Genomic DNA, 18,949 nt, shown 5'->3' with positions numbered 1-18,949 from the left:
GGACCGACTCGAGGAACGGTGCTTGTCCGTGCGAGGACGCTTGTCTCGAGGGGATTTCGACCTCGAACGCACGGGAGAGCAAGGACACTTGTCCCGTGAAGATCTCGAGCCGGAGTGTACGGACGAGATCGACAGAGGAGACGACCCCTGGCCCGCAGGAGATGGGCTATGTGGGGCAGAAGTCAGGCCAGTAGTGGCTCCAACCAACTGGCTCGGCGTCAGGGAAGACATTCCCGTCGGCGGCACGGCTTCAGTGCGTCGAACAGGAGGTGGAACGGCTGCCCCGGACGAAGCATCGAAGCGTCTCGACAACTCCTCGAGGATCGGAGAAGGTATCGACCCGGAGCCTGGAGACAGCCGAAGGGACGTCGCCTTAGGCTTGGCAGACGCCTTGGCTTTTGACGTTTTGGACGGCTTCGATTTCGGTGGAGCAGGAGCCGGCGGCTCGGGGTTCGAAGCAAGAGTGGTCGACTTCGACGCCGCGGACTTCTTCGACATTTTTGAGACTTTAGAAACCACCGATTGTACGGGGGCTGCTCTGGAAGTGGAAGCCATTTCTCCCTCCGAAGGCGCTGTGGAAGATAATGTTGACTCCCACAGGTGAAGTTTAAGGCGCTGTTAGCGAGCCTTAAGGGCGGCTTTAGTGAAAGCTTTGCAGTGTGGGCAAGTTTTGGAGTTGTGCGATTCCCCTAAACAATACAAACAAGTATCGTGGCCGTCCTGGTGGGGGATTTTGCGATCGTACACCACACACCTGCTAAAGGGTCCGGACGGGGACATAGGGTGGTAAGACACCGACGTCGACTAGTCCGAAGGAGAAGGCAAAGAAGTCCGTAAAACAGTCCGAGTGAAAGCCGAGGAAAATAGAAAAAGAACCGAAGTCGTCTAGTTTGAAGGGAAAAGACACGAGGGTAGTCCGTATAGCCAAAACTTTAGGTCAAAACGAAGGAATAAATCCAATTTTCTAAGATATAAGAATGCAGCTAGAAACGAGAGGTTCCAAACCGCCAGGCGGAAAAATGGAACTGAGGGACGGTTAGGCTGGGCGTGCGCAGTAGGGGTAGTCCTAAACATTGTTACTTTTCTCTTGCAGCTAGAGAATGTTCCGAGAGGACCGACGCTGGCGCTGGTATTAACCCTTTGTGTGCATTCACAGAAGACCACGATGAAGAACCACTTTTACCTGTTATCCACAACCAAGTGCACTGTCACCTGGGGCTGATAGGCATTGTAGTCCAGCTGCGTATGGGTGGCCACAACGTTATCCAGCCCTAGTGGAGAGCTGTGGGAAAGAATCTTTGACCGGCACCTCTACCTTCCCTTCTGGCAAAGTAATAAGAAAACTGCCTGCCATTAATTGGGGGAAATCTCTGCTGTGCTCAGACTCAAGAATGGCCTGTGATCAGTTTATGAGTTAATGAGCAAGCTAGAATCATAAATGAGGGGTTGATTCTGGTTTGTTTTTGTGAAACTGGAACTCTGAAGTACATGTGTTGCAGTTTGTACTTCAGAATCCCCATGTTGACACACATAAAAAGATGAGGAGCAGGTCTTCTGTAAATTTAATGGCTCTTAATTGCCAATTCAAAACTAAACTAGTCTCAATACTTTTACATTACAAAAGGGATAGTTTGAAACAATGTACAGTTCCCAGGCAAATCCATTTCTCCTTCAGTTACTGAGAAGATTGCAGCTAATTTCAGAAGGAATAGTGCAGCCTGAGGAGGGTGGCAGATGATGTCATAGTCTCTGTTGCTCAGAAAGTCCCAGATCTTTGACTACGTGAGCCCTACCACCACTATATTAGCAGCAGACATATATTTCTCCATGCATAATTGAAAAATATCCATAGAATCATATAATGCGAAATGTGCACAAAACTATTTTTAAACCCATTGACTATTTACTTAGCTTTAATCGGCTAGCCTTCCTAAAGATCATGCTTCTACCAGTGAGATAAGCATAACAGTGAGAGTCCACCACAAATTCATGCTCATAATGTTTCCTTAAAATGATGGAAATTTATTTGTTTGTTTGTTTGTTTACTCAGGGCAGGTTCCATTAAACATTATAAACTAAAACAGTTAAAAACAACTCAAAACTATAATGTTAGTAATGTATTCATGAAGGCTTTCACGGCCGGGGTCTCTAATGGTTGTTCTGGGTTTTTCGGGCTCTTTGGCCGTGTTCTGAAGGTTGTTCTTCCTAACGTTTCGCCAGTCTCTGTGGCCATGGGCATCTTCAGAGGACAGTGCTGTACCAATGTTAGTAATGCTCAAGATGGGAAAAACTGAAAATTATACTGTAGTAAGAATAAAGTCAAGTATTGACAGGAGGGAAGGCCTGCCTGAAGAACCAAGTTTTTAATTGGCTCTTAAAAACATCCAGCGAGGGAGCCAGGCGGATCACTGATGGAAGGCTATTCCAGAGCCAGGGGGCCACTGCCGAGAAGGCCCAGTTTCTTGTTCTTTCTTTCCAGGCCTCTCTCGGCGTTAGGCCCCTCAATCATCCCTCCTGGCCATGGCGAGTGAATCAGGTAGTTCTAGGTGGGAGAAGGCGATATGCCAGGTATCGAGGTCCTAAACCGTTTAGGGCTTTATACATCATCATCAACACTTTGAAGTCAATGCAGAAGCAAATGGGCAGCCAGTGCAAGGCAGCCAGAGTGGGAGAGATGCATTTAGACCATCTGTATGATTGGAAATACACACACAGCTGGAAAATAAAAATCAAAGAAAAAGAGATGGATCTCATCCCATTGCCCCTGGCAACAGCACTATGGATATAGGCATGGAGGTGGGAAAGACAGGACATATTCACCTGTAGATTTTTATAGATGGGCTCTCCTCTACAGCAAATCACAAACAACTGACTATCAGCAAGAACAGCTGGAAAGCTCAGTGGTTTAGGTACCTGGCTGTAGAGCCAGAGATTGGGAGTTTGATTCCCCACTGGATGTCCTTGACAGGTGCTGGACTTGATGATCTATGGCAGTGGTGTCGAACTGTGGCCCTCCAGATGTTCTTGGCCTTCAACTCCCAGAAATCCTGGCCAGCAGAGGTGGTGGTGAAGGCTTCTGGGAGTTGAAGTCCAAGAACATCTGGAGGGCCACAGTTCGACACCACGGTCCCTTCCAGCTCTGCAGTTCTGAGATTATTATTATTATAAGTTACAGAATTACAGATGTTCAAGTTCCATTGGTTTCAGAGGACTCTATGAGCACAGCTGTGCGTGGTGGTATCTTGCTGTTAAATTTATATTTATAATGGTGCAATATTTGATAAGTTTTGCTGGAATGAAGCTAAGGCAATAGTTCCTTTTAAAAACTGTAATTCAGCGCTTCGACAATAGAAGAATATACACAACCATATCACAAAAATCCAGAGCGAAAGAGGCTGCTTTTATTTTATTTTATTTTATTTTTAAAAAACCCTCTCCTGACACTCCTGTGCCTAGCAGTTCATTAGTGTATTTCAAAGCGGCCCACCCACAGTTCTGAAGCAGGGAGAATCTTGGCTGGGAAGCCAACCAGAATGAGTCCTCTTGAATAATGTCTCGGCCAGACAGCTTTTAAAAGGAACATTGCTATCAGCTGAAATAATAAATGTCTGTGAATAGTGCATTGTATGGAAAGAGCAACTGCTGGAGTGGAGAGCCAGAGATGAATGTCAATGGATGTACAGCACAGAGGGGTCCTGTATTTTCAATCATTTTGATCCCCGTGGTAGGCCTGCCATTTGATCACAGTTCCTTGAAGGGCTGAATCCGCTGTGACATTTTCTTGTACAACCCCAGTGAAAGGAACGGATAGAACTCTTATTCCATCTCCACTGACATCCATGGACTTGCAGCGGGAACTATCTCGGACTTTTGCCGATGGCACAAGTGCAAGGACATTGGTTTGGATTGGTTTAGCCCAAGACCTCTAATATTTTGCTTTGCCAGAAAAAATGCAGGAGGGATGAGTGGCAGCTGACCCAAGGGAGACTTCAGAAGGAACCACCACCATCGCAGTGCCCTAGAACAGTGGTTCTTAACCTTGGGTAACCCAGGTATTCTTGGACTGCAAATCCCAGAAGACCCAACCAGCATAGCTGGTGGTGAAGGCTTCTGGGAATTGCAGTCCAAGAACACCTGGGTTATCCAAGGTTAAGAATCACTGCCCTAGAATAACAAAACAAAATGGCAGCCAGGCTGCCAATCCAGTAGCTGCTGTTAGGACATTTCTCCTCCTCCTGATGAAATTTCCTTCCTAATTTCTTATCCCACAAGCAGTTGTGTCATGGGCAATTCTAAACAGGCATTGGGTGACAATGTCATAGTCCCCATGACTCAGAAAGTCCCGAGTCTTTGATCCGGCAAGCCTGCTTCCACTTCGTCATTACTCACAAACAGAGTGGAGAATTTTGAAAGGTTTAAAAATGCCTAGATTTTTGGAGAAAAGAACAAGTGTGAAAGTACTACTTATCTTGATAATTTTTACAAAATAACTGCAGGTAAGCCAAGTGGGTTTTCATCCTAAGTTGTAGACCTTTGTGTTAAACAAAGGAAAATCTAAGAGACCTCAGAGTGGGGAGAGAGAATAGGAGCAGGGACTGAACTCTGCTTATACGCCCAAGGATACTATGATTCTATGTGTGTGCCATCATTTGCCTACTACCCACTGAGTTTAGTGCCTTGGAGTGAAATAAGAGTAAATAATTTCCGGTTTTGAAAAGGTGAAAGTGTGGCTCCCATGGCCAACTCTGATGTGGAAAGCTTGGCTACTGCATCTGAAGGTGACACAAGGCTAAATAACACAAGGCACATTACTGCTCACAGTTGGTCTTTACAGCACCACAACTCCACCTCCCCCCCACCTTTTTTTGCTCTTGTCTTGTTTTCCTTTTTCTGTCTCTTGTGGGAATGTTTACAAAACCAGACTACAAAAGAACCGAACTCCAAACATAGCTCATAAATCAGTACACATGTGAGATGCAACCACACACTGCTGACTCTTAAAGTGGGCATGCATGTTTCACTTGGAAACTCCATATGTCTGAAGAAGTGGACTTGTCCATGAAAGCTCAAGCTCACGTAAAGATATATATATATCTTTATATATATATGTATCTTATATAACAAGGAGCCACGAGGTTTTGGTCTCTTTCCCCCCTTTTTCTTTGGGTTTTGCCTGAAAGGCTAGGAGAGATGCCAATATCCAAGAAGATGGTGGTCAGCACAAAATGAAAGCATTGGCTTTGGTTTTTAGCTTCCCCAAAACAAAACTAACCAACAAAACCAATCAAAAGCCCACGTGTAGGATAGATGAGATCCCACTTGCCAACAGCACTTGTGAAAAGGGCACAGTTGTCCTGTAGTGGACTGTAAGGTGAACGTAAGCCAACAACAGCTAAGAGGACAGCAGCTAAGAGAACTAAAAACAATCTTGGGCTGCAGTTCCAGAGTAAAGATGGCCAGAAAGAGCTTTTCAAAACTTTCCACACCATTTGTGGATAGAGAAATGGGGGGATGGGAACAATTCCAAATTTGATGAGATGAGACCATTTCATCTAATTTGGAATGAGAAAGTCTCCCGGAGTTTCTCAGAGGCGGGGCACACCAATTAGCAGTGATTGCAGCACATCTTTGCTATGTTTTGGTTTTGGCAAAGCCAATGTCTGGTGTTTTTTTGGCACTGCCATTGCAAGGGGCAGCCACTATTGCCCGCAGCCTGGTGTCATTCTAGGGCATTCTGATGGTCACGGTGGGGAGACAGCCATCAAATAAAAGGTAGGGAAGTTTTGGGAATAATTCTGTGACGTGGCCTCCTACTTCCAAGAAAGGCAGAATGATGGTCAGAACAATGTCTTCTGAGAAATTTCGGATCAGTATTTGGCTCAGTATCTCATAGAGCACATTTATGTTCTGTTACTACAGAAGACCGGATTAGAAACCAAGAGTGGACATTCCAGGTAATCAAATCTTCATTAACATCATGAGGAACTTCCTAATATGAAATCTGTTCAGCAGTGGAACAGATTGCCTTGGGACATGGTGGGTTCCCCTCTGCTGGACATATCCAAGCAAAGGTGGGACAGCTACCTGTCAAAGATGCTCTTTCTAGCTCCTTTCTTTATTGCAAGGATGGAGAACATATGGACTTCCAGATATTTTGGGATTCCAGTTTCCATTATTTCCACCCAGCTGATCTAATGATGATGCTTCACAAGAGTTGCAATGGAGCAACATCTGGAGTTCACATATTCCCCCTCTCTGCTTTACCCAATTCTGGGCTATCATGGAAGTCCTTTCTAATTTTGTATTTGTAATAGGGAGAAGTAAGTGAAGAATTCTTCACATGTATGTACATTACTGTGTTCATCTCTATATCTCTATCTCTCTGTAAATTTTATGCATAACAAAGGAAGACTATAGAGTTGCTGAGTATTGACCTTTTACTTACACTTTTAGCACTGCATTTTGCATATTTCTGGGTGATGGCTATATATTATGAAAGTGATTTATAAAAAAAGTGTGAAACCTAATGCTAAAAAACTGAATGTTGACATTTTTCAAATGTGCAAAATGTATGCTTTTGCAAGCGTAGAGGCACTAGAAATGAAATGCAAGTGGATCATACAGTAGATGAAATGATTCAAAGTCTAGTAAGGGGAGGAAATCCTTGCCAAACAGCCTGACCTTTAGAGCCAATTCAAAAGGTCATTGGCTCTCTATTACCTCAAGTGAAATAAGGCGAAATAAACCCAGTGGAATTAAATGTTGTCAGATTAGGCATTCAGGAGGTCAGCTGGGTTAGATAATACACGGACGTGCTCTCTTACAAGGAATGGTGAAAAATCTTCAGAATGTGACCTCATTTGATGAGAACTGATCTCCAGGACATGTTTACCGCTGGATTTTACCAGCAAAGGGACATTCAGAAGAAATAGTAGACCTATTCATTTTCTGGGTAACTCATACATAGAGAGCAGTGCTCTGGCCCCACCCCTGTGTCACAGATTTTGATACCCTCCTATATGTGGAAAGTGACAAGTGTGAAGAGAGAGCTTCACATCAGGGTGTGAATGTCTCTGCCTCAACTGAGGCTGTGATTCTCCAAAGTCCTGACCTTCATGGAGAGTCCCACTTTTGCAGAGCAGAGGCTGTCCTGCCTCAAACTCGTCACCTTCCATTGTGTTTGTATATGTGCACGTGCACATCTGTGTGTTTGTGTGTAAGAATGTTTTATGGGCAAATAAGCAGAGAGGCTGTTTGTTGTGGGTTTTTCAGGCTCTTTGGCCATGTTCTGAAGGTTGTTCTTCCTAACGTTTCGCCAGTCTCTGTGGCCGGCATCTTCAGAGGACAGCACTCTGTGTTCTGGTGTAGTTGGCTTTATCTCACAGCCATAAATACTGCACTCCCAAGCCAACTACACCAGAACACAGAGTGCTGTCCTCTGAAGATGTCGGCCACAGAGACTGGTGAAACGTCATGAAGAACAACCTTCAGAACACGGCCAAAGAGCCCGAAAAACCCAGAACAACCATAGATCCCAGCCGTGAAAACCTTCATGAATACATTGAAAGCAGAGAGGTTCTTCGTGAAACCATTGGGTTTCCTCACACATCCCTAATTTTAATCAAATGCATGACCATTTATAACCAGTAGCTGAGATGGGCTTTATAGGTAGGGCAGAAAGGGGCCAGGTGAAAAACAGGACAGAGCTTCTGCATGTTTGATACCTGCTCAGGAGGGATTTCTATAGGCATTGCAGCAACATCTCTGGAAATTACTTTTTCTGCAAAAGAAGACGCAGGAGCCACATCATTTTTTCAATTGTCTACTCTTCGTAGGAGGCATTTTCCTTTCCTAATTTGTTCTTAACCGTATAACAAACATTTATGTGGGTGGTGAATTATTCTCTTCCATTGTTCTACCTCTGGAATGTCTGTCATAGTTACAGTTGAGCTGGGGTTGAGTGAAGACATGGAAAGCATCTGAGCTATGACCAGGAAACTGAGACAGGGAGCTGACCACAGCAGCAACAGCAGCTGGAGGGAGCTGTCTTTACAGAGATGATGGGGAGAGAAGAAATCTGGAGAAGTTATCACATGGCTGTTACAAGCAGAGCCCTGCTAATGGGAGGAATAGAAGGTGTGATGGACAGGCCAGAAACCACACCTGTCCATCACAATGGAACACTGGTTCAGTAGCCAATGATTGTGCAGGAGGGCGGAACCAGGAAATATAAGAAGAGAATGGAGGACAGTTGGAGTTAGGATTTCAGTTAGCCAGGAGTTAGGGGCGTTGGTTAGTGATGAGATAGGACAGTTAATCAGGAGTTAGGGAAAGAGTTAGGTAATTTGAAGAATTGTTTTGGAAAGAAACACTTGAAAAGAAACGTATAAGAGAACTGAATGCAACAGTTATAAAGTGATTGAAACTAAATACAAAGTAACCAGCATATTTCTAAGTTAAATGAAGTTTAATGAATGGCAAGTACAATTCCATCTATGATTTCCTTGATTCTTAAATATGTTAATCTATTAATAAACAATAATATACTTGACACGATTGATTCAGTGGTCCTAATTGGTAATTGAGGAAGGATTTCCTTTGGTGGCAGCAGAAGTGGAGACCAGAGAAACTGTCATGCCCGAAGGCAAATCTGTTTGTTAGGGAGAACATACAGAGTAGCTGGGTGTGTGTGACAGAAGGCTTTCTCTCTCTGTGGGATGATACTGGATTTCTACCTGTAACCATGCTTTTTGGTTCTAGGTGGGTGGGAAGGCAGAAGCAGCAGCTACACAGTAGCACAGAAAAATGTTCTGCCTATGAAATCTCTCTGAGATTTGAAATCTCTCTGATTAAAAATGCTCTCCCCATGCTCTTTGTTCTGATTTATTGTTCTTCAGTATTGCAGTGGATCCAGGTTGTCTAAGTAAAATAAAGATATTGTTCTTCATTAACCTTCCTCAGTCTAAACGATCCACACCATGTTTTTGAATGGCGAGTTTGAGCGACCTACAACGTTGCTGAGGAGTGGAGCGTGGGACAGAAGAAGGATGCAGAGAGCAACAAAGCTTCATTGAGCAGATCGTTAGACTTGTGTTTTAGGGAAGCCATCTCCAACCTGGCACTTTCCAGATAAGTTGAACTCAAAGCTCTACTCTAGCCAGACATGAACTGAACTGTGTCATTTGTAGTTCAAGGCATTTGGAAAGTGACAAGTTTGGGAGACCAGCTTCAGAGAGAGCTGGCTTGAAGAAGCGAAGAACAATGTCACCCACAGTAACGTGCCATTTTCTCACAGAGTTCCTTTTAAAACTAATTATCTAACCAGTTATCTAATGTTGACCTTAATGAATGGGAAGCTTTACTCACTAATATAAATCTAAGCTCAGAGCCTTACATGAGGAAAATATGTGAAGTACTATGGGTTTGGGGCAGGCTGATACACAATTTTTCCCATTGATCACAGGATGCAGTGGGAAATGTGAATAAACCTGGAGTCCCACAGCCCCAATCCATAGTTTTCCTTCCTCACCAAACACCTTCACTTTTTAAAAAAAGCTGAATCCTTTCACTTTGGTTCAAAGCATGGAGTTACTTTGAACCAAAGCAGAAAGGAAAGACTAGATGAGCACATGCACACACACAAGGTAAGTTTGGCCTTGGAGTTCAAAATGAAGCAGGGCAAAGGCTAATAAGAGTTTTGTCAAGAGAACAAGCTGGTCATCACAAACACTCTTTTCCAATAACACAAGAGGTGACTCTACACATGGACATCACTAGATAGGCAATACCGAAATTAGATTGATTATATTCTCTGCAGCCAAAGATGGAGAAGCTCTATACAATCAGCAAAAACAAGACCTGGAGCAGATTGTGGCTCTGATCATCAGCTTCTTATAGCAAAACTCAAGCTTAAACTGAAGAAAGTAGGAAGAACCACTGGACTAGTCAGGTATAATCTAAATCAAGTCCCTTATGAATACACAGTGGAAGTGAAGAACAGATTTAAGGAACTCGATTTGGCGGAGAGAGTGCCTGAAGATCTATGGATGGAGTCTCGTAATATTGTACAGGAGGCAGCAACAAAAACCATCCTAAAGAAAAGGAAATGCAAGAAAGCAAAGTGGCCGTCCAACGAGGCCTTACAAATAGCAGAGAAGAGAAGGGAAACAAAATGCAAGGGAGATAGGGGAAGTTGCAATGCAGAAAATGGAATGCAGACTTCCAAAGAATAGCAAGGAGAGACAAGAGGGCCTTCTTAAATGAAAATCTGAGATGTTAAAGGAACATTTTTTGCAAAGATGGACATGATAAAGGAGAAAATGGTAGGGACCTCACAGAAGCAGTCTCTCTGCATATTTAACTTATATGCAGAATACATCATGCGAAAGGGTGGACTGGATGAATCCCAAGTTGGAATCAAGATTGCCGGAAGAAATATCAACAACATCCGATATGCAGATGATACCACTCTGATGGCAGAAAGCGAGGAGGAATTAAGGAACCTTGTAATGAGGGTGAAAGAGGAGAGCGCAAAAACCAGTCTGAAACTCAACATCAAAAAAACTAAGATCATGGCCACTGGTCCCATCACCTCCTGGCAAATAGAAGGGGAAGATATGGAGGCAGTGACAGATTTTACTTTCTTGGGCCCCGTGATCACTGCACACGGTGACAGCAGACACAAAATGAAAAGAGGCCTGCTTCTTGGGAGGAAGGTAATGACAAACCTAGACAACATCTTAAAAAGCAGAGACATCAGCTTGCCGACAAAGGTCCACATAATGTTGTATGGAAGTGAGAGCTGGACCTTAAAGAAGGCTGACCGCCAAAGAATTGATGCTTTTGAATTGTGGTGTTGGAGGAGGCTCTTGAGATTCCCCTGGACTGCAAGAAGATCAAACTTATTCATTCTGAAGGAAATCAACTCTGAGTGTTCACTGGAAGAACAGATCCTGAAGCTGAGGCTCCAATACTTTGGCCATCTCATGAGAAGGGAAGACTCCCTGGAAAAGACCCTGATGTTGTGAAAGTGTGAAGGCAAGAGGAGAAGGGGACGACAGAGGATGAGATGGTTGGACAGTGTCATCGAAGCTACCAGAATGAATTTGACACAACTCCGGGAGGCAGTGGAAGATAGGAGGGCCTGGCGTGCTCTGGTCCATGGGGTCACGAAGAGTCAGACATGACTTAACAACTAAACAACAACAACAAAACTGTGTTTTAGATTCCTCTAGCTAAAATTATAATGGATTAGGTCTTTTATACTAACATTCAGGAAGGATGTCCCAGTTCAGACTAAATGATTACTTCCAGACTAGGGGTGGACAATTTTGGCCAGTTTGAGGGGGAGCAATTTTCTCCCCCCTCCCCCAGGATCTATCATAAATAGAAAACCCTCAAATAAAACCAGGAGTTGTTTTGAAAAAGATTTTTTCAGAAGCAAAATGGTACAGTGGGTCCTAAAGCCTACCAGAAAGCCAAATTGCAGGTCCTGAAGGCTTCAGTAACAACACTACAGGGCTTTTACAAATGGAAACTTTGTTGAAGTGCAGGAATTGGGGGGGGGGGTATAAAAGCAGCCGGGGGTGGTGAGTACAGAACCACACTTTGCCCGTCCCTGCTTTAGACCAACAGCTCCTGAGTCCCACCCATCAAACAATGGATTCCCCTTTTCCCTTCCTTAATTGATTTTCTTTGGCATGAAAGAAAGCAGAAGCAGCACAGGGAAGACATGAGCAGCACATTGGCCAGGAAAGAGCCCAGTCGAACAGGGTGGCAAAGGGGTCCAGGAGATTTGGGCCTGCAACTTCCCATCTGTTCTAGCCAGCACAGCCAAGTGGGAGGAACGTTGGGAGCTGCAGGCCAACAGCGCTCGGAGTGCTATACTTTCCTCATGCCTGCTGTAGAAAAAGCAGCCTTTATGTGCGTAAATGTCTGAGGACAGGTAGGATGGTGGGGGGGGGAGTGTTGTTTACTAGACCTTATTAATTTGTTTTCCTCCCCAGAAGCACAGAGAATATGCTTTGATAGGTTTGTAAGTGGGAGTAATTAATATGATGCCTCGCATACTGAACAGGTGCCTGCAGCTTTAGCATTGCGGAGAGTTGCCTGGGTCTGCAATTTATCCCTTCTGCTTACGTTGGCAGCAATTCAACAGAGCTGTTTGCTCAGAAAGAAGATTGCGTGTGTGGAAAAGGGCAGGCGGAACGTGGTGCACAAGACAAGCATACTAAGCTGGCTGCAATATAAGCAACTACAAAGCCCACACAGAACAGCTCAGGTTAATCCTTAGCCTTGAGGAAACTCACACATTCTCTCTTTGAAGGTAGGCATGATTATCTGGAGGCATCAAGTGCAGGAGTGATGGATCAGTGCAATTATCTTCCCTTTTAACCATGAGAAAAGTCAACAAGGGACTTCAGATTCATCTCTTACGTATAATCTCTTCAAATTTGTCAGACCGTTCCCCCACCCCCCAAGTAATCAGAATCATGAAAGGATCTGCTGAAGAAAATGGAAATTAGCTTTTGTTGGTTTAATTGTTTTGAAAAAGCAATATGTTGACTTAGATTGAAAGTACTTCTTCACACTGCTAGAAGGTATGGAAAAGGCCACGAGTTTACACAGAAGAATCAGATACTGATGCTCAAGAAGATACGAGGCACTAAGGCAGGGGTTACTGGCCTTAGTCGAACCCTCTCAGCCCAAGAGCACTGTTGAAGGCCACTTACTCCCTCAGGGGACGAATATCCCCACCATATCTAACCCCAATGAGCCCTCTATAAGGATGAACGCTTGCAAGGGTAGGATCTCCCCACAAAAGAAACATACCCAGGTAGAGCCGCCTCCAGTGCAGGTATTGCACCCTGGCATCTCATCTACTTACACCCCAGTGGGCCTCCTGTCGTCAGCCTCTCCACTGTCTACTGGTGCCCAGTTCATTGGAGCAGCTCAAAAATCGCAGGATGACCAGTCAGGACATGGCAGCAAGGGGTCCAGCAAATCCTCTCAGTCATCAATCCCCCCCTCAGTGGCATAACACCAAAGAGACTAGGCAGAGCAAGGAACCACTGGCACCACTGCAAACATCCCGCCCCACTTCAAAGTCAATCAATGTGAACATGGACACTCACAACTATGTGAAGCTCAGTGACTGCCCCATGGACCCCACAGGTACTGCTAGAACCCTTGGCTACCCCTGCTGTAGACAACCTATCCAGGGTGGACTCTCATGCAAACAGCCTGCTGCTGAACCCCATGGTGTGTGCCCCACCGTTGTCTGCCAACTGACACACTGCCCACTTGCCCATTGATGCCCCCTCTGATGCCCTAAGATTGATCTCTTGGAATGTGGCCGGGTGACACAGGAAGCTGCAGGACCCTGAGTTTATCAATCTTCTCCGAGGCTTTAACATTATCCTACTTCAAGAAACATGGGCAGTTTATTCTGTACTACTAGCAGGATATGCCTCATATTCCCTTCCAGTGCAGAGGCTCAAGGCAAAGGGCCGCCCATTGGGGGCCTGGCAATACTGGTTGCTGACTGCTTATCCTCAGACTATGTTCTCATGTTTGATAGTAGCTGCAAAATCCAGGCGATTACACTTAAAACTAGGAACCAAGAAATATTGATTGCCAATTTTTATATGCCCCCAGCCTCCTCTAAGTCACACTGGGTCTGTCAATGGAAAGCCTTGAGTCATGCCTTAGATGATATTGATCTTAGGTTTCTAGGGATCCCTCTTCTGCTATCAGGATACTTCAATGATAGAGTAGGTCAGGGTGAGGCTATATTCGATCGTGTATTGGATACGACTAGTGATGCCTCCCTGTTACATCTTTATGTCCCAGAGAGGCAGTCCAAATGCCATCAAATCAGTGATGTGGGACTCATTTGCTAAAACTCTGTCTACTTAGAGGCTTAATTTGGCTAAATGGCCTTACAGAGCTCGATGACGATGGCAAGTTCACATACATTTCTCTCCATGGATCTAGCACGATTGACTCTATCCTGATCCCTGTTTCCCTACTACCATGTGTAGTCGAGTTCCAGGTGCATGAACCCCTTGCTAGTGACCATGTCCCCTTATGTTGTAGTCTTGCTCTTGATACAAACTCTATAGTTTTGCCCAACATGGCACTTCATGAGTGCCTATTGATCCTGCCGAGAATTAAACGGAACCATAGAGCAAAGTATCTCTTCGAAAAAGCAATTAAGCAAGATACTACACCTCAAGGCTCCCTCAACTGGCTATCTTCAGTAAACCCTGAAGATCTCATCAAAGGCTTTGGGAACCTAAGAGACACTATAATAGCTAGCCTTGGCCAGTTCCCTCAACAATCTCAGAACAGACAGGCCACAGACACATGTCCTAGGCAAGACAAGGAATGTTTTGCTTTGAAGCTGGATATGCGGAGCATCTATAATCACTACGAACCTCAAGGACCTCCAGGCTCCCTTTACAGTATTTTGTGCTGGAAAACCACCCCAGAATAGCCATTAAGAAGCTCCATCATCATTTTATCCTGGACCACTGGTCTCATTTAGCCCAGGCAACAGCAAAAAATTTTGGGAGGTGGTTTCAGATTCTTCCATCTTCAATAAGAACTCACAGGACTTTCCCTATATACCAGCTGGGACGTGGGAACAGCACTTCTTGGCACTTTTTTATGGTAGCTGCAAGCCCACAGTGCCAACCGATCTGCTCCTACCCAGAGATCTCCCAGAATGGTCCCCAGTCACAACTAGCAAAATGAAAAAGCTCATAGGACACCTTAGAACTGGAAAGGCACTGGTCCTGATGCCCTTCCTCCGGAACTGCTAAAGGCTGACCCCGATTGGTGGGTGCCTGTTCTTGCTGCTCTATTTACTTCTGTCAATCAAGCTGGTATCATGCCCAAAGCATGGATACAGGCCATAGTGATTCCCATCCATAAGAAGGATGATAAGAAATCCCCTGCAAATTATAGACCAATAAGCCTTCTTGCCATCACTGTAAAGTTGTACGCCAGCTACTTACTCCAAAAATTACAAGACTGGCTTCTAGACCAAGATATTCTGGGCCCTGAACAAGTGGGTTTTAAGGCAGGATGACCTGAGAAAAATTCGACACCTCCTAGGTGGCACTATTAAGGAACGTAGCCTGATAATAGCCAGATACATCTACTTCATCATGCAGAGGTGATGCAGTGTACTGCTGCTGAACCCTAAATAGACATTTGGCTGTTCCCTGCCACATGTCAGCTGTTGAATGTTTTATGGTGGATGCTTCCCATGCATCTGGTTCTCAAATAGGATCACATGACCATCTGTCTTCCAGCACTATGAGTCTGCTTGCAAACAATCACACCTTAGGAGTATTCAGGCATTATATCCTCAGGGCATAAATAATTATGATAGATATGTGAATCCATCCCACGTCACCAGATGTCTGTTGGATCTTCGTATGAAGAACATGTAGGCCTGAAGAAGAGCCTATAAATCTGTGTGCCTCCTGTGACTGAAACCATATTTTTTCAGGACTCACAATCAATACCAGGAGGTTTCTCACTCTTGAGTTGTTGGCATGTTGATGGGATGAAGAACCTAGGATCCTGATGATCCTCAGTCACTCCACTACATACCTGCAGGCCGCCCTGTTCTGGGCTCCATCATCTGGCAGCCAGCAGGGCAACCACACGGACAGAGCTTTCTGCCATCAAGACATGCCTTTTGGGACAGATCTCATCACGGGTCTCCTCCTCTGCTCGTAGTAGCAGAGGAGGCTATCCTTTCAGCGAACACTGACTGGCTCTCTTTGATGGCTTGGAAAGGGGAACAGACCTTTTCATGGAGCACAAGTCTCAATGACTCACCATCATGAAGCCTACATAGAGCCTTCACTATCACTTGTGGAATGGTAGCAGAGGGAGAAACTATTTTCATTGTTTTTAGGACTTACTAGAGCAGGGGTGGGCAATTAATTTCTATAGGGGGGCCACATGAAAAATCTGAACGGTGTTCGGGGGCCGAACCAACTTTACTTAAAAATAAAATGAAGCAGTGATGTTATGATTGTTTATTATATTTATTTTAAACTTGTTAATCTTCACAAATACTAAAGAGTTTTTTTTGCAGTATGTTAAAGATAAGCAACTGATCAACTTTAGACAAAAAAAAGCTATAAATGGTTTTGATGTTCAAAACTGTCCGCGGGCTGGACAGGAGCAGGCCGTATGTGGCCCTCAGGCTGCACTTTGCCCAGGTCTGTACTAGAGCATCTGTTGGGCTGCTGTGGGACCAGACGAAGGACTAGAAAAACTTTTGGTGTGATCCAGCATGCCTTTTGATGTTCTTAGTTTTTACTTAGGTTTGGTATGTATGATGAAAGGTGGCTGCAAAGCTCACTGAGTTGGGTATCTGACTTCAGAGGTAGAGGGTGGGAGTCTGACTCCCCTCTGTCCCTGATGGGAGAAGAACCAATCAATCTAGCCTGCTGCATGCTCTCAGAGCATCCCGAGAAGGAGGTAATTGCAAACCACTTCTGAGTACTATACTCTTTACCTAAAAAACCCTGGAAAGGGTCACTAAAAGTCAGAATCAGTTTGATGGTGCACAATGACAATGATGTAGGATGCAAATGACAAACGTTTAGTCTAATGAAAGGTATTGTCTGTGTTCAAGAGAGACACACACACTATGTTTTAGGATCTGGGTGTTCTATTCTTTTGTTGCACCCAGGTCTTGATAACAGCAATACTTCTAAAAAAACAAGTCCTGCTTTTGCCAAAAACTATGAATCCCACTGACAGGAGTCAATAACACTTGAAATGCTCACTGCTGGACTGAGGAGATCAGAGCTTTCATCTGTTTTGCCCTTAATATATGATGTGCTTTCATTCTTTCTACATGTTGCTCATGCTTATCAGATGGGAAGTTCAAATGCTTTCTTCTTTTTCTCATGTAGGGCAGTAGGTGACTGTCAACATGAATCCCAATTAGAAGACACCTTAATTTGCCCAAGGTATACCTTTAGGCAGGCCTGCAAGCCAACAAGCAGGCACACACAATAAGCAATGGGGAAGAAAGTTCAAAGTAATATTTATCCAATAACCTGTCCTTGGGAGTAGCTTTTATCATTGTAAGAGGATGCTAACCAGACCAAAATAAAAGCTGCATGACTGCTCACAAGGAGTAAGCCTGACAACTTTTACATGTTTTCACAAAAGGAAAGTAGGAAGTGTTGAATATATTGCACCCTCATATGATGCTTTTGAAAGGTTGTAGTTGAGAGGGAACTACAGTGAATGCCAATCAACTCAGTAACAATATATTCACGAAGGCTTTCACGGCTGGCATCTATTGGTTGTTGTGGGTTTTTTGGGCTCTTTGGCCGTGTTCTGAAGATTGTTCTTCCTAACGTTTCCTCAGTCTCTGTGACCGGCATCTTCAGAGGACAGCACTCTGTGCTCTGGTGTAGCTTGCTTGGGAGTGGAGTATTTATGGCTGTGAGATAGGCTTTTGTCTTATTCAGGGGATGGGTGATTAGTGTGTCTTGTTGTGGGTGTATTGTTGTGATAAGGAGGAGAGATTATCTGTCACTGTGATTGATGGGTGTCATTAGCTGGTGTGTAGTGATCCCCAGTCCTTGTGGCTGGGTAGAGGTCATTGATCTTTTGCACACTGTACAGTATTTTTCAGAGCTGGAAGCCAAGTTTTGTTGAGTTTCAAACTTTCCTCTTTTTTGTTGAAGTTCTGCTGGTGCTTGTGGATTTCAATGGCTTCCCTGTGCAGTCTGACGTAATGATTGCTGGTGTTGTCCAGTATTTCAGTATTTTGAAATAGAATTTCATGACCAGCTTGTTTTAGGGCATGTTCAGCTACTGCAGATTTTTCTGGTTGTTTTAGTCTGCAGTGTTTCTCATGTTCTTTGATTCTGGTGTGGAAGCTTCGTTTTGTGGTTCCAATATATACCTGGCCACAACTGCAAGGTATCCGGTATACTCCTGCAGTGGTGAGGGGGTTGCTTCTGTCCTTTGCTGACTGTAACATTTGTTGTATTTTTGTGGTGGGCTTGAATACTGTTTGTAGGTTGTGTTTTTTCAAAAGTTTCCCCATGCGGTCCATGACCCCTTTGATGTCTGTTTCTCTCTCTATCTCAGATTCTTTGTTACATCTTTTTTCCAGTCAGGATTATGTCAGTGTTCTGTTAGTGTGTGTGTTGCAGAGTCAGAAGTGTGCTGTCTACAGTGTAACTAGTCAGTCAGTTAATAATGAACAGTTGAGCAGTTATTGAGCAGTTGAGTTCAGTAATGTAACAAGTTAACATTTCCACAAAATATGTATTTTTTATATAAGAAGAACTGTGAGTAAATTGAAACATTTTATTCTTTCTAATTTACCAGAGTCTCTGAGTGAATGTATTGAAACAAATAAGTGTCAGTTGAGGTGAACTAACAAATAAAGGGTGGTCTATTAAGGAAGAATGTCGTTAAATCTGCATTGGTTCCTGCCAGAACCATTTTCGTCTGAAACACATACTTTCTTATTTTCTTAGTATAAGTTTGGATGTGATTCCTTTACCAAAGTGGGGGGGGGGAGTGCATTTTGGAAAGCATCCTGCCTTTAAAAAAGAGGCTGAATTCACAAATTTATGTCACTCTTCTTCTGCCGTGTGCTTCTTTCCCAACAGTCTGCCACTGACATAGATTATGACAAAGCTGTAATTCCTAGGATTACTGGGATAACAATTCTGGAAGGAACAGCCTGAAGATACAAACCAAATTCTTAACTTGGCACTGGTTTTCCATCCTCCTAAAATCATGTCTGCTGCACAAGTGCAACATCTACACATCACTGGCAGTGTTACCAGTATATTTTCATGATCCCTTCTTTTTACATTCTAGACTCACAAAGAGAGTATGGCTTAATAAGAAGCTGATGCCATATACAGTACCAAGATCCAGGTCT

The sequence above is a fragment of the Pogona vitticeps genome, chromosome 1, assembly GCF_051106095.1.
Source record: "Pogona vitticeps strain Pit_001003342236 chromosome 1, PviZW2.1, whole genome shotgun sequence".
Taxonomy (NCBI): domain Eukaryota; kingdom Metazoa; phylum Chordata; class Lepidosauria; order Squamata; family Agamidae; genus Pogona; species Pogona vitticeps.
The sequence above is the reverse complement of the archived record's forward strand: the minus strand, read 5'-3'. Positions refer to the sequence as shown.